Source organism: Gigantopelta aegis, chromosome 7, assembly GCF_016097555.1.
Source record: "Gigantopelta aegis isolate Gae_Host chromosome 7, Gae_host_genome, whole genome shotgun sequence".
In the NCBI taxonomy this organism is placed as follows: domain Eukaryota; kingdom Metazoa; phylum Mollusca; class Gastropoda; order Neomphalida; family Peltospiridae; genus Gigantopelta; species Gigantopelta aegis.
Genome location: NC_054705.1, coordinates 13,804,708 through 13,821,620, shown reverse-complemented (window position 1 = coordinate 13,821,620; position 16,913 = coordinate 13,804,708).

Genomic DNA, 16,913 nt, shown 5'->3' with positions numbered 1-16,913 from the left:
GTCGCTAAACAGTCAATCATTCATTCATTCATTCATTCATTCAACACATTTGTTTTCTAATTTACGTTTATACGGCGTCGGACATATGGTTAAGGACCACACAGATATTGAGGGAGAAAACCCGCTGTTGCCACATGGGCTACTCTGTTCGATTAGCAGCAAGGGATCTTTTATATGCACCATCCCACAGACAGGGTAGTACATAACACGGCCTTTGTTACACCAGTTGTGGAGCACTGGCTGTAACGAGAAAGAGCCCAATGGGCCCACCGACGAGAATCGATCTCAGACCGACCGCGCATCAGGCGAGCGCTGTACCACTGAGCTACGTCCCGCCCCCATTCTGGGCCCATGCTTATAAAACTTAAAGTCTAGACTTTAATAAAGTCCAGACTTTAACGTAATGCTATTTGAATGGCGTTGCCATGACGTTAAAGTCTGGACTTTATTAAAGTTTAGACTTTAAGGTTTATAAGCACGGGAGCTGGATAGAGAGCGTTTGAACCATAATTTGATATACACACAAACATATGATAAGGTCATAACAAAATAAATGTCTGTTCTCTGGTCAGCGCGCGCGTCGATTTTGACCCTGGTACGTCATGTTTTTGTGGGGGTTTTTTTTTTTGATTTCCCGCGGTAATTAAAGCTTTGCTGATCATTTACAAAAAGAAGCCTACTTATCCCAGTTAGCAAATAAAACCTACATTGTTTTCTCTTAAGACTATTAAAATAGTCCATTAAAGCAAGGTCTATATGCTGGCTTGGATCAGTAGCGGTCTTTAATTTCTCTATAACACAGGTCCTGTTGTTCTGAGTAAGTAGCATGGCTTGTTTTAAAAGCATTTGCTGGCAAAGTTGAAGTGATAAAAATTGCCCAGGCTAAATGGAAAATGTAAAGGGAAATATTTAGAGTACCAAGGCAAAGGAGGAGACACCATGGCCACTGAGGATAGACCATTAACCAAGGAAGATGGGGAGGATGTAAAACCAAAGAAAAAACAACTAAATATATCCACCTTTTCAGTGCAATCCATACTTTAAAAAAAAGAAGAAGAAAAACGCCGCACTGCCGCACCGCCGCATCAATTCTGGAACTTTGCTCTGACCAGAAAGAAAGAAATGTTTTATTTAACGACGCACTCAACACATTTTATTTACGGTTATATGGCGTCAGACATATGGTTAAGGACCACACAGATATTGAGAGAGGAAATTCGCTGTCGCCACTTCATGGGCTACTATTTTCCGATTAGCAGCAAGGGATCTTTTATTTGCACTTCCCACAGGCAGGATAGCGCAAACCATGGCCATTGTTGAACCAGTTATGGATCACTGGTCGGTGCAAATGGTTTACACCTACCCATTGAGCCTTGCGGAGCACTCACTCAGGGTTTGGAGTCGGTATCTGGATTAAAAATCCCATGCCTCGACTGGGATCCGAACCCAGTACCTACCAGCCTGTAGACCGATGGCCTAACCACGACGCCACCGAGGCCGGTCATTGCTCTGACCAGAGACCTATTTTTATTTTTTTAAATTAATAAAATAATTACATATTGTTTCAGGTAATCCTAGTCACGGTCTGCTGGCTGTCAACACATGGTATTGCAAGGAACACGAAAACAGGTGATTTATTATTAAATCATAATCATCTTTTTCTTTCTTTTTTTCTTTTGTCTGGCGGACAAAACAAACTATTATATTCATGCGTTAAACTTATACGGACATTTTTATGATGCAGTTTGGCAGTGATGTCCCATACATACATATTACCGTAATTAATTTTATTTTTATTACCTTTTTTTTTTGTTGCTCTTTCTTTCTTTGTTTTTATTTTTTTAAATCTTTTATTTTATATTTATATATTTTTAAAATCTTTTTTATATATATATATATATATATATATATATATATATATATATATATATATATATATATATATATATATATATATATATATATATATATATATATATATATATACTGACACACAATGAATATCTGTTTTGCGTTTTCATTGTGTGTCAGTATATATATATATATATATATATATATATATATATATATATATATATATGTGTGTGTGTGTGTGTGTGTGTGTGTGTGTGTGTGTGTGTACTGCTTCATTGGTGAGAGACACATTTTATTAAGCATTTCACAGTGTTCACATAGAAAATGGTCTTTGAATGCTTAGGTGGGCCGATACACCGGCAACACTATATGCACTTAGTTGCACTATCGTGTCTGTAGGATTCTCCTTGCTGGAATCGTAAAGAGTGGCCCATTGCGTTGCGACAGCGCATTTCCTCTATCGCCCTAGCCAGTGCACCGCGACTTGCATGTTAAAGACCGTTAAATTGTATGTGCTATCCTGTCTGTGGAGTGGTGCATATAAATGATCCCTTGCTACTAGTGGAAACAATATGGCGGATTTCCTCTCTAAGACTATATGCCAGAATTAGAACATGTTTGACATCTAATATCCGATGATGAATAAATCAATGTGCTCTAGTTATATGTGTTGTCTTTAACCATAGGTCCGACGCCATATAATCATAATTAAAATGAGCTGACAAATTCAAAGTTTGTTTTGTTTAATGTATCCACTAGAGCACTTTGATTTATTAATCATTGGGACATTAGATGTCAAGCATTTTGTAATTTTGACATATAGTCTTAGACAGGATACACGCTACATTGTTTCCATCAGTAACGAGAACGAGAGAACGAGAAAGAGATTTATGTGCACATTCAGAGCAAGCTGTTGTAGCACACGCCTATCCTGGTCACAGGGACCGGCCTTGGCCGGTTTCCTCTGTCCAGGACAGGAAAGAGTTGGGGGAGGGTTAGAGAAGGGACGCCTGCACCGACAAGTGCAAGGGAGCACCAGCAGTCCAATGTTGGTGACAGGCGGGGTGTATTTGGTGCTATGGAATTTTGAAAGTCCCGTAGGATTATGTCGAAGAGAAAGAGGTACGCGTTTACATGAAGGAAATTTGGCGCAATTTTGATGGTCGTTCTAATTGAAATAATGAAAAGAGCCAATAGGTTTTGCTTTTAGTATTCCAAAAGTGGCTCTTTATTATGACCGTCTTGGTGCTGTAGGGTGTCTCCCTAGGTTGCCCATAGGGCCCTTATAAAGGGCCTGGGCCCATATTTTCGAAGCCATCTTAGCCTACGAAATCGTGAAATCATCGTAAGCTATGACGTCACTATGGCGTGCGCTGTAGTGACGTCACAACCTACGACGGTTTTACGATTTCGGTGCGCTAAGATAGCTTCGAAAATAGGGCCCCTGATCTCTTCTGATCGTGGCATGACAACCCAGGGGAGACTCAGTAGCGAGGGATCTTTTATATACACCACTCCACAGATAGGATAGCGCTTACAATTTAACGGCCTTTAACATGTCAGTCGCTGTGCACAGACTAGGCCGAGATATAGCCCAATGGGCCCACCGACGGGGTTAAAATGTGTGTGCTTTAATACACAATGTAAATAAAACATTCATTATTTCCATTTTTCATTCCTGCTTTCCTTCCTTCCTTGCAGCATTTCGACTGGCCGGTGGGCGTGGCCCCTGGGAGGGCCGGGTGGAGGTATTGCATGACGGTCAGTACGGAACTGTATGTGATGACGGGTTTGGAAAAAGGGAAGCCAAAGTGTTCTGCAACATGATGGGTTATGGATTCAGGTGATATTCATTATAAATGCAGTTATTAGCAGTGTGGAATAGTGTTATGCAATTAAAGGGACAGACCCTAGTTTTTAAACACTAAAGCTTATTTTTCACCTAGATCCTAGTTTCAACCCGTACAAATTGACACTACCTTTGGTTAATTTACAAACCTGCAACAAATTTGGATATAACAGAGTGAAACAGGAGTCTGTGACGTTGAAATACCCTTAAAAATAGGCTATAACGCGATTCCATTTACCGTTACTTCTTAGACGCACGTGCGTTTTTAAAAATATGAAAAATGCATTATGTGGTATTCGAAAACCAGGATGACCAGAAACACTTCAGTTGTACGGAAATGAATAATATAAACAATAAAATATAAGTAAAGTTTGATTTCAGTGATCATAAACGGCTCTAATAGTGAAAAATATGCCTTAGTGTTTAAAAACTAGGGTCTGTCCCTTAAAGAAACATAACATAAAACGGGAAAGAAATTGGGCTTTTTTTTTCTTTTCTTTTTAAATTTAGGATTTATTTATAGTCTTGCTAAAAAATCATTTTAGACGAAACAGAAAAAAGCACTTCTCTCGCACACAAATAAGCAAACAAAATTGGGGGGAGATAAATATAAAAAAAAGAAAAGCAAACAAAGCAAAACCAAAAACAAATAACAACAACAAACAAAACAAAATAAATAAATAAATAAATAAAGTAAAGGTAGAAGGAAATTCATAGTAAACCACACACGTTTGTCAGTGACTGAATGATTTATTATATGTGTACGTGTATGTGATTCGGTTTTTTTTTTCTTTTTCTTTTTTTCTTTCTTCTTCTTCTTCTTCTTCTTCTTCTTCTTCTTCTTTGTATTCCACTAACATTAGTTCTGGTGTACCATGGTGAATTAAGAATTGTACTCTGTTCGGTCCTGCCGTGGTATGTACTACCCTGTCTGTGGGATGGTGCATATAAAAGATCCGTTGCTGCTAATCGAAAAGAGTAGCCCATGAAGTGGCGATAGCGGGTTCCCCCTCTCAGTATCTGTGTGGTCATTAAACCATATGCCTGACGCCATATAACCGTAAATAAAATGTGTTGAGTGCGTCGTTAAAGAAAACATTTCCTTCTTCTTCTGTTCGCCCCTGCTACACCATTATGATACCATGCTCTGTTGATTCTCCAGCCAGTGCTTCCTTACTGATAGCTAAAAGGCTATGGTATGTGATGTCTTAAAATACCTCCACTGAATGTTTCACTTTATATCTGAACGATAATAAGGCAAAATCCAAAATCCGAACATTTTTCTACGCAAGTAGTCTGCTGTTTGACTGTCATTATTTCATGGCAAACAGCTATGAAGTGGCAACTATTTGACTGAAGTTGACAGGGGAGAGTATGTAGTTTGTAAACATATAATTATAACTTGTTGACATTAAGACTTGTTTGTGGTAATTCCGGCTCATGCAAAATTAGTGCTTTTTGTGTAAAATTGGTGTACTCTGACCAGGTTTAAAAGGTGTGTTTGTTTAAACCAATATCTTGGGAGGAAGAGCTGGACAACAGGGGTTGTCCTTTTCAGGGTATGTGTCCACGAGGGAGGCAAAAGTACATACAAAAATACACTGGCCTGCTGATATTAATAAAACATGTTATAGCCACTAAGGCTATATAGAAACATATAGCGACATTAATTGTGGTCTGTGGCAATAAATGTTTGTATTGTTTTAGTCTTTATACGGGCGCAGTTGCTACAGACAACAAGAGATTTGGACCAGGTTCCGGACCTATTTGGTTGGATAGCGTGAACTGTTCTGGATCCGAGAGTGACATCTCGGAATGTCAGTCTGACGGATGGGGCGTCACCGACTGCGACCACGGCGAGGATGTGGGCGTGGTGTGTCGTAAGTCATGAATATTCATCGTGTGTAATTATGATGTACATAGTAAAATCCTTTTTCTTTTCTTATTTTTGCATGTATTTTGGGGTTGTTTTTTTTGCTGTCTTTGACTGTTTTTTATTTCGAGGTGTTTTTTTCCGAGGGTGGAGGTGGGGGAGAGGCTTTTTTGTTTTTGTTTCTTTTTTTTGCTTTATTTTCCCAAACATTTTGTTTATAACTAATTATATCAACAAAATACGGACGCATAGACATTATGGAACATGCAGTAATTAAACACTGTTTAACATTATTAACTTCTCTTCATTCCTGGTGTGGTTACAATACTTGGATAATGTTAAACGGAGTTTTAAAAATATCTTCTATCTATGTTTGTTTGTCTTTCTCTGTAGAATTTAACCCCCCCCCCCCCATATGTCTGTCATGCTCTCTCTCTCTCTCTCTCTCTCTCTCTCTCTCTCTCTCTCTCTCTCTCTCTCTCTCTCTCTCTCTCTCTCTTCCACAGAGCCTCGGCAAATACCGATTAACATAGACACGGTTGATATTATTCATATTAAAAATACTCGTGACGAATCCTCTCTCTCTCTCTCTCTCTCTCTCTCTCTCTCTCTCTCTCTCTCTCTCTCTCTCTCTCTCTCTCTCTCTCTCTCTCTCTCTCTCTCTCTCTGTGTTCTTGTACACCTTGTTTCGAAATTACAATGCCAAAATAGCCGCAGTTAGCGATAGAGGTCTGTGTTAAATACATTTACCTTCCCTTCCAGCCAGAACTCGCGTACGTCTGGAGTATGGACCGAACTCAACCACAGGCAGAGTTCAGCTGAGTGTTCCGTCGTCCAACTCCTGGCACGCGATCTGTGCCGATAGGTGGGGGAAAGAGGAGGCGGCCGTCGTGTGTCGAATGCTGGGGCACGAGTCCGTGTACGTACACACACAGCTATTGTAGTTACGAGGGTTAGGGTTCTAGGGTACCACAACAATTTTGTTACAATCCGATCTCAAAATGCACTATTACTGTTATAAATTATGTTGTTCTAAGATCTTACAAACGCCAAAGAAAGGTCAAGTTGTGGCGACCTTTCATCTGTAAATACTCCCCACAGCTTGTGAAGTTATATCACCATGTTCGTTGACATCAGATCTTAAAATACACCATGATTGTTATTTGTGGCTTTAGGATCTAACAAAATCCGATGACACGTCTAGTATTGGCGGCCTTTCTCCACAGCTTCTGAAATGACACCACCATTTAAAATTCAAAATTGGAATTTAAAAGTATATATTAATAAAAGTAAAATCGTAGTATTCAGAAAAAGTGGCAATTTGAAACATGAAGAAAGGTGGACATACCACGAAACAAAACAGTTTTAACTATCTTGGAAGGAAGGAAATGTTTTATTTAACGACGCACTCAAAACATTTTATTTACGGTTATATGGCGTCAGACATATGTTAAGGACCACTCAGATAAAGAGAGAGGAAACCCGCTGTCGCCACTTCATAGGCTACACGTTTCGATTAGCAGCAAGGGATCTTTTATATGCACCATCCACCAGACAGGATAGTACATACCACGGCCTTTGATATACCAGTCGTGGTGCCATTCTCGTTGAAATTAGATCTCAAAATACACCATGATTGTTATTTGCGGCTTTAGAATATAACAAAATCCAATGACACGTCTAATATTGGCGACCTTTCTTTTGTGGATACTCCCCACAGCTTCTGAAGTGACACCACCATTTAAAATTCAAAATTGGAATTTAAAAGTATATATTAATAAAAGTAAAATCGTAGCATTCAGAAAAAGTGGCAATTTGAAACCTGATGAAAGGTGGACATACCACGAAAAAGACAGTTTTAACTATCTGAGGGTCTGTTTTCATTATAATGCAAATTTAATACCTCTCAGAAGGTAATGTGCAACCAAGGTAGAAAAGCTTTGGCTGCTCTATTTGGTAAAACTAGTAACTATTTCTTAAATGCAGAAATATTACAATAACCGTTTGATACATACGCTAGCAGTATTTTAAATTATGGCTGTGGAGTTTGGGGTATTAACAAAGGAAATAGCCACGATATCCTATATTTACAATTCTGTAAACGTATTTCAAGCGTAGAAAGGAGCACTACTATTATCCTGTTCAATTATTTAGACCCAAAGTCTTTTGCAAATGTTACCTTTATTTCCTATTCGATATTTGTTTTCTTTGCATTTACATGAAAACAAACCCAAACCCCGACAGGTTTTATATACAAATCATCATATAAAATGCACGAAGTTGACTTAATTCCACTTTTTTAAAATCTCTGTGTCGTTTGAATGCACGTTATTTCGCCTATAAATAACTAAGGTTATTTGCATATCAAAACATTGGGATCTGAGGCTACGTGAAGGCCATTATAGCTTGTTTCACTAAATCAAGGTTATTATTGTTTTGCAGTGTGTAACAGCATTGTCTAATCTTTCCGTTAAACATAGATGTAAACAAACAGAACATGTAACCCATTCTTGTAGGTGCATTATATTTAATAAATTTAGCTAATGTATTATGTATTTTTATTTTATTATATCAATTATATATTAGCATACCATACCTAACCTAACACAACTGAGGTGTAGCACAGTAATAAACACAAATCACCTCACACACCGCAGGAATGTGCTTTCCAAATTTATAAATAAATTTAATGCAGGGCCGGACCCAGAAGACCAGGGGGGGGGGGGGGGGGGGATAAAATGTAAAAGGCCACCAACATCAAATTATAATAAAAATGTTATTTAATTTGCCTCTAAATTGGGAACTCATACGTGTATATATATATATATATATATATATATATATATATATATATATATATATATATATATATATATATATTATATTGGTATTTAGGGGGTGCTAGGGGCTGGGGTTTGGGGGTGGGGTGTTACATTTGTAATGCAAAAAACCAATGGGCTATTGTTCGGACTCGTATGGGTTCAACCATTTTTTCATCCTGCAGACACAGCCCTGAATGTTCAAAATACGATAGCATTGCTTGGTCAATAACATCATTATTTCGATCTATGACTGCACGTTCTATTGTAGCAATGTGTAAACCACGTAAAATACAAGTTAGGTAGGGTATATAAATTCATTGAAAATGTATTAGTCGACATTCTTGTTATTGTTATTTGAGGAAAAATATGGGTAAATCGAAAAACACTTCAGTTGATGTAAAATCGTGTATTAAGAACGTTTTCGATTATTTTGAAGATGAATATCAGCGCGGTAGACCTAGGTATGCTTCTTATTGAATTGTCGATCGAGTTTCCGCTGCACTTAAAGTTTCAGTTTCAACAGTAAAAAGAACTGTTTAAAATCTAAGCTCTACGAATCCAAGCACAAAAATCACTGTTAAAAAACGCGACCTAAAACTCATCGATTTATTTGATAAAGATGTTATTAGACGACGAGTATACAGATTTTATAGAGAGGGCGAATTACCTATATTACATAAGATTAACGTGGCTTCAAGGGAGGAATGTGGAATCAACATATCCATATCAACTTTACGAAGAACACTCCATGACCTCGATTTTAAATACCAACATATGTCTGCAACCGGAAAAGTGATTTTTGAGGACGCCAATATATCAGACAGGAGACTGTCCTATCTCCATGACATATCCAGTTTACGAGAACAGGGATATTTCATAGTGTATCAAGATGAGACCTAGGTGAATGCCAACCACACAACATCCCACCACTGGACAGATATCCACCCGGGCACAAGTACCGCCAATCACCTGCCGAAATCAAACGCTGCTGATCGAGTTCCTAAACTCTGTTCGGTGACTGGGAAGGGAAAAAGACTTATTATTTGTCATGCTGGCTGTGATAAATATGGATTGATAGATGGCTGTGAATTGATCTTTGAGGCTAAAAAAACAGACGGAGACTATCATGGTGAGATGAATCATGACAATTTCATCAAATGGTTTGAAGAACAACTTATGCCTTCTCTACCAGAACCTTCTGTTATCGTCATGGATAACGCAAGCTACCACAACAAATTAACTGAGATTACACGATGTCCTGCACTAAACGCTAAAAAGGAAGAAATTCAGTCGTGGCTACGAAACAAAAATATACCTTTTGAGAGTAACATGACAAAGCCAGTTCTTTATGAACTTGTGAAAAGTAACAAATGTGCAAAGCAATTTGTTACTGATGATATTGCTGAACGCCATGGGCACTTGTGTCTAAGACTGCCGCCAAGACATTCTGAACTCAATCCGATAGAACTGATCTGGAGTCAAGTCAAAGGGCACATAGCTCGTCATAATGATGGTAAAATTACCACGGTGCGGAGAGAACTTGCACATGCATTGAACTCTGTCACACCTACACACTTCTCTGACGCAGTTAAACATGTAATGAAGATCGAAGAAGATTTTAGAAAACAAAATAGTTTTATAAGAAATGAAATACCCCCTGTGATAGTCCCCCTTAACGAAGATAGTGATGAAGAAATGAGTTCGTCGACTGATTAAGTTATTTCTCCATACCCATCAGGAGTATTACTTTAATGTATGCATGAACTCTTTAACACCAAAAACAATTTATTTCCATATCATTCACTATCAAACAACCTAACAACCTATAAACTAATCGACTAGAAATGCATATAGACTACACATACATACGAGAGAAATGTTTATTTAACGACACACTCAACGCATTTGATATACGTTTATGTGGCGCCAGACAAAACGGTTAAGGAGCATTATGACAGTGAGAAAGAAACTCGCTACCGCCACATGGGCCACTGTTTCCGATAAGCAATTTTGATAAGCAATAAGGGACGTTTTATATGCACCATCCCATAGACAGGATAGCACATACCACAGCCTTTATACATCAGTTGTGGTGCACAGGCTGGAACTAGACACAACCCAATGGGTCCACCATGTGGGATCGATCAGTCGACCTACCATGAGCGAACGCTTTACCTCTGAGCTACGTCCCGCTCCATATACAAAAGAAGCCTTAAGTGGGGTTGGGGTTGTGCAGAGGGTCACACCTCCACCAATCGCATGTATACAATATTCTTCTCTCTCTCTCCCTATAACCATATAACCATAGATTAAAATATGTTGAGTGCGTCGTTACATAAATGACGTCTCTCTCTCTCTCTCTCTCTCTCTCTCTCTCTCTCTCTCTCTCTCTCTCTCTCTCTCTCTGTGTGTGTCTGTCTGTCTCTCCCTTCATCGCGCGCGCTTGTGTATTCCACAATATAATTATAATATTTGATACATATTTTTTTTTCAAACTGAGGTTTTGTCACTTGAACTCCCCACCTGAATCCGCGCCTGCTTCATGTTTACAGATATTTTCTTAAATATAGGTCATACTACGATTTGTGCGGATAGGACGATAGAACCGAACATTAGTTTGAAACGCACTATAGAATGATGCTTTTGATATGCAAATGACCGTAGTTATTTATAGGCGAAATAACGTGCATTCAAACGACACAGAGATTTTTAAAAAGTGGAATTAAGTCAACTTCGTGCATTTTATATGATGATTTGTATATAAAACCTGTCGGGGTTTGGGTTTGTTTTCATGTAAATGCAAAGAAAACAAATATCGAATAGGAAATAAACGTAACATTTGCAAAAAACTTTGGGTTTAAATAATTGAACAGGATAATAATATGGTGGTCTATTTTGAATTAGGTAGATCACCTGTGTACATACGTAGGAACATCCGTATTGTTAAATATTGGACAAATTTGTTTAATACAGATAACTGTATTTTAAAAGAGTGTTATGCCACACTATATGTCGAATGAATGAAGAATGCATTTATGTTAAACTACAACCCAGCACGAAAACTACATCGGCCAATGATGTGTCAAAAATTAAGTCTACATGTATATGACGAAGTTTGTTTTCTTTAACGACACCATAAAGCACATTGATTAATTAATCATCGGCTATTGGATGTCAAGCATGTGGTAATTATGACTCGTGGTTAGCAAAGGAAACCCGCTACATTTTATCTCATGTAGGATATGTACTTTCCAACAGACAGGAAAGCACATACCACGGCCTTTGTCCAGTTGTGGTGCACTGGTTGGAACGAGACAAAAAACACCCAATCAGCTGAATGGATCCACCGAGGGGGCCCACTGTCCTGGACACGACAGCCCAAATAGCCGAGGTGTGTGCCCAGGACAGCGTGCTTGAACCTCAATTGGATACAAGCACGGAAGTAAGTTAAAATGAAATGAAATATAGTTCATGTTTGTTTGTTGTTTGTTTTTGTTTCTTCTTCTGCTTCTTCTTCTTTTTTATTTATTACTTTTTATTCTCACAGGAATGGACCTGCTAGGCCTATTGCTTTGCCCTACTACTTCAGCACGTCCAAGTCCGATACCCCACAGTTCAGCAACTTCTCGTGTGTCGGCAACGAAGCGGATCTGGTTCTGTGTAATCACACCGTCGCTTCCTCGAAATGTTACTCTGGCGCCTTGGCCGGAGTGTCGTGCAGTAGGTATCTAATTTATTTCCAGAACTTTGACCACATTAACAGAGCCTTTCCAGTTGCGGATCCCGGGGGGGGGGGGGGGGGGGGGGATGGTCCGGAGCCCCCTATTTTTTTGAAAACCGACCATAACCTTTAAGGGGAAACGTGATTATATTATTTTATTACCCATATGGGCTCAAATATACGGGGTAATATTTTTTCGATCTCTGCACAGTGTGCAGATTGCTTCTACAGTCACTGATTGGCTGGCTTTAAAAAGACAAGATTTGATTGGCAATTACATACTGCCGGTGTCACGAAATAGAATCGCCCCCGTAACATTTTCGCCCCCCGGCGAATCTATTTCGAAATAAAACCTCCCCCCTTGAAATAGAATCGCCCCGACCCACGAAATAGAATCACCCCCATAAAATATTCGTCCCTTACTCATTTTTAGTTATTCTGTCATTTAATGAACAATATTCAGGTAAATTATTGTTGAACATATTTATATCACTGTTATGTTTTATACACGTGAGCATGCCACACACACACACGCACATATACATACATATACACATATGATACAGACCCTCGCAAAGATAAACACACGCACATACACACGCACACATCCAACTTCAGTTACTGGAATAATGTAGCCTATTAATTATGCATTTGAATTGTCAAATATTTGTAAGCAAATATAATGAAAGTTTATAGCTAGATACTTCTTCAAGAATTGTTTGTTTTCTTTCTGCAAACAGTAAACACCTGTCTTAATGTGGTGGTACTAAACATTTTATATCTGTTATAACGCTACTAAAATGATGTTCTTAGATGATATTTTACAGCGTACATGTATAAGTATAATTCCATGAGTATTGTTTAAGGTCAGATGTAGCGCACTAAAAGTATATATTAAAAATGAGAACTATAAGAATGGTTTCTAACACCCACAGGAGGAAATGAGTATCACATTTGAATACATGTACAATGTTTGAAGTGTAATAATTAAACCTTGAACTTTCATTTACCGTTAATTTTGGATTTCATCTGACCGAATGTTTGTGTTTTAATGTTTTTTTAAAACATAAATCATTTACCGATTTATATTGTTGTGCAATGCCGGTGTCATTGTTACATTTAAAAGCAATGTTCTATTTCACGTCTCAGTTATGTTCAATGGGATTTGTATTACTATGTTATTTTTCATTCATGAGTTCCTAGCGTACTTTGAAACAATGTTAAAAATAGGTTAGACGCGCACATCGTTTAATTATAGGATACACCACGGGTAAGATCAAAGGTACCGACTCCAAAGCGTGATACAATAAATACAATTTCACACCCACGAACACTCCTGTCCACTTTGATGTTAGATATACAATGTAGTAATTAGAAAATATCAAGGATAATGACTGATACAGTGTAACTAAACTTATTTAATATTTTCCTATATAAGGAAGGTAAAAATTTTGTTCACAATACATCACTCATTCTTATGTAATTTTGCCAACGTTTGCTGCTGCTGTATGTGAAGCTAATTATCTTACGCAATATGAACTCCACTGCTGCTCGGGTTTTGATCAACTATCTTGCTTCGTCCTACTATCCAGAAGACTATACCAAGAGTCAAAAGCGACGTCTGCGAGAAAAAGCAAAGGTGTTTACACTTGAAGACCGTACGCTGTACCACATAGGACACAATGGAAAGCGTCAGAAGGTTGTTATCGGAGAAGAAGAAAAAATGACCTTAATGCAATCCCTTCACAGTCACCTTATAGGAGGGTGTCACTTTGGCCAAAACGCGACCATCAAGAAATTATCTGACAGGTTCTGGTGGAAAACGATGACGGCAGATATCAAAACATTTTGTCAACAGTGCCAAAGATGTCGGAGATTGAATGCAAGTAATAAGCCGCAGGTTGCCACCCTTCACCCTGTTCCTGTGAAAGGACTGTTTCACAGGTGGGTGATTGATCTTGTAGGACCCTTGAAGGAGACCTCCGACAGAAAGCGTTACGTCATCGTCGCAACAGAGTATCTGACAAGATGGGTCGAGGTAGGAGCATTAGAAAACAAATCTGCCGAGAGTATCCATGCCTTTCTATTGAGTTTGGTATACAGATACGGCTCAACCGAGGTATTGCTGCACGATCAAGGACGGGAGTTTTGCAATAAACTAGTGCGAGAGTTGTGCGATATCATGGACATGGACCAAACAATGACATCGGCATATCATCCTCAGACAAATGGTCTAACAGAACGATTTAATCAAACCATGGTTACTCAACTTATGAAGCTGGTAAACGATGAGTGCAACGACTGGGATCAGTACATACATGCCATAGCCTTCGCCTACCGTACAAACAAACAGAGTTCTACAATGTATTTGCCATTTGAATTGCTTTATGGTCAGAAGCCCCGACTCCCCGTCGACCTAGAATACCAGGTAGACGATGCAACATGTGATGTGGACATGGATGATGTCGGCACCAGAATGAAGCAACTGGCAGACCTGACCAAGCATCGTGACACCGCCCAGGACAACATATCAGATGCCCAGAAGAAACAAAAGAAACGATACGACATTAAGCACAGAGGATCCATATTTGAGGTAATTAATTTATGGTATGCCTTGTTGCTTCGTAGACAAGCATTGTGCTGTAATACGTAAACTATACAATTAAAAAAAAACCCGAAACATTTCTTAAAAATATATTTAAAAAAAAATATTCCTTGGTAATAAAAGAGCATTATATTATCAAAACGTATATTAACTGATACATTTTGTATTGAGTTGTATTAGTTTAAAAATAATTTTTGGTATACATGCATATGGTAAAATATATTATGGGTCAGTGAATTTTCAGTCTGAGCCAGTGCATTTTTAAAATCACTGACTTAATATGTTGTTTCAGTGCTACCAAAAGGCATAAGCTGGTAGCCCGGGTGGCTACCTGTAAAAAGTTAAGTTCAAGGCCTGTAGGCTTTCTCAGGGCTCAACCGAAATGATCAATGTTTGCAATGACTACATCTTACTAAATTTAATATATTTTAATTACCAGATTGGCGATCACGTGGCGATAGTCAACCGTCGACGAGATACCAAGAAGGGAGACAAACTCGCACCACGATTCAAGGGGCCATATACAGTGACGCAAACTTTAGGGAAAGGACTCTACGTATTGAAGAAGGGTGATGCCGTGCTGAAAACCAAATACAATGCCGTGAATCTTAAGAGGTGGAACAAACCTGAAAGTGCAACAAAATTTGTCAGGACAGAAGAGCTGCCACAAAGGTCGTCGAAATGGGTACCAAAATTTAAACTGAACGAGTGATCGATGCGACATTCTCAACGGTGCATGGTTGAGCGACAGAGTGATTGATGCTTGCCATATGCTCATCACAGTCTACTGGTATTCAAAATCAGTCTACACTACTGAAGCAGACAGCATTCTTACATGACCATGATCACTGGGTGACTGTTTCTGGGAGTAAGGATGGAATTCAATTCGCTGACAGCATTCCATCTCATCCCATTACTGACAACATAAAACGGCAAATGAAAGAAATTTTCAAGAATCGTTTGAACACAGATGGGTCACTTACAGTGACAGTTCTAGATGTTCAGCCTCAGCCGAATGGGAATGATTGTGGGGTCTTTGCAATAGCCAATGCCTTCCAGTTGGCCCAGGATATGTCTCCCTCAGTGAAATATAACATTGCCAATATGCGCAATCATATCTTAAAATGTACTGAAGACAGGAAGATGCGAGCATTCGATTATATGTCACTGAGAAAAAATCGATGGATAAAATCGTGTGCATCTAAGAAGAAAAAAGACTCGTGTTTATATGATAGGACTTCATAACTTCGTATTTTCGTTCTCTTTATTTACTACATTTTATGCAAGTATTGCATTTTGGTTCCCTGATGGATACTTAATTTGAAATAAAATGTTTATGGTGTCATTTGTTGTTATACGATACCAAGAGCTGAGAAAGTATGGAATTATTAGTTCCCACTATATATCCTCTATCCACTCCACCCCACTCCACCCCACACACCCACTGTAATAAAATTAGCACGGATGTGAGATTCTATTTATCACATAGTTATTTATTATATAGACTAACCGGAGAGCTAAATACATTATCATAGTAGACCAATATATTACTGGTGGAGTAAAACAAACTTTCTCTACTATGCAAATTATAATAGTGCACTAGCAGGAGAATGAAACAAGAGAAGCTCACCCTGTGTGTGTATATACATCATCATATTAGATAAGTACACTGCCAGGATAGCCCAAAACTCTCCTAAATATACGCCACTACATCAGTAGAATCACTTGTATAATGGATAATAAAGTGACCCCTATAATTATATAATTCAGTTTACAATAGAAGTCGTCACTACAAGCGAAACATATTATCTGAGTTTTATATATTTGACGGAAAGTATATGTTTTTATTCAAATCATATCCATGGATTAATGTCTTTCTGAAATGTTTTAAAATGCATGACGTATGAATACCTTATGGAGGAAATCGGGGCACTGCATTCACAAATGAAATAAAGAAATAAAATATCGTCTATAGTCTCTATACTGTAGATAGAAATTAATTATAATCATAGACAGTGCAAACTAAAGGTAAAATAGAGCGTATTCTTCTAATGTAGTGTTATATAATTAGAGAGTAATTCGCTTGAGAACTGTTTCCAAAAAGTGTAATATATACACAGAACTTCACATACGTTTTTTTTCGTTCCTATTTATTGCACGAGTTTATTGTGCGCAAGAATAATATATAG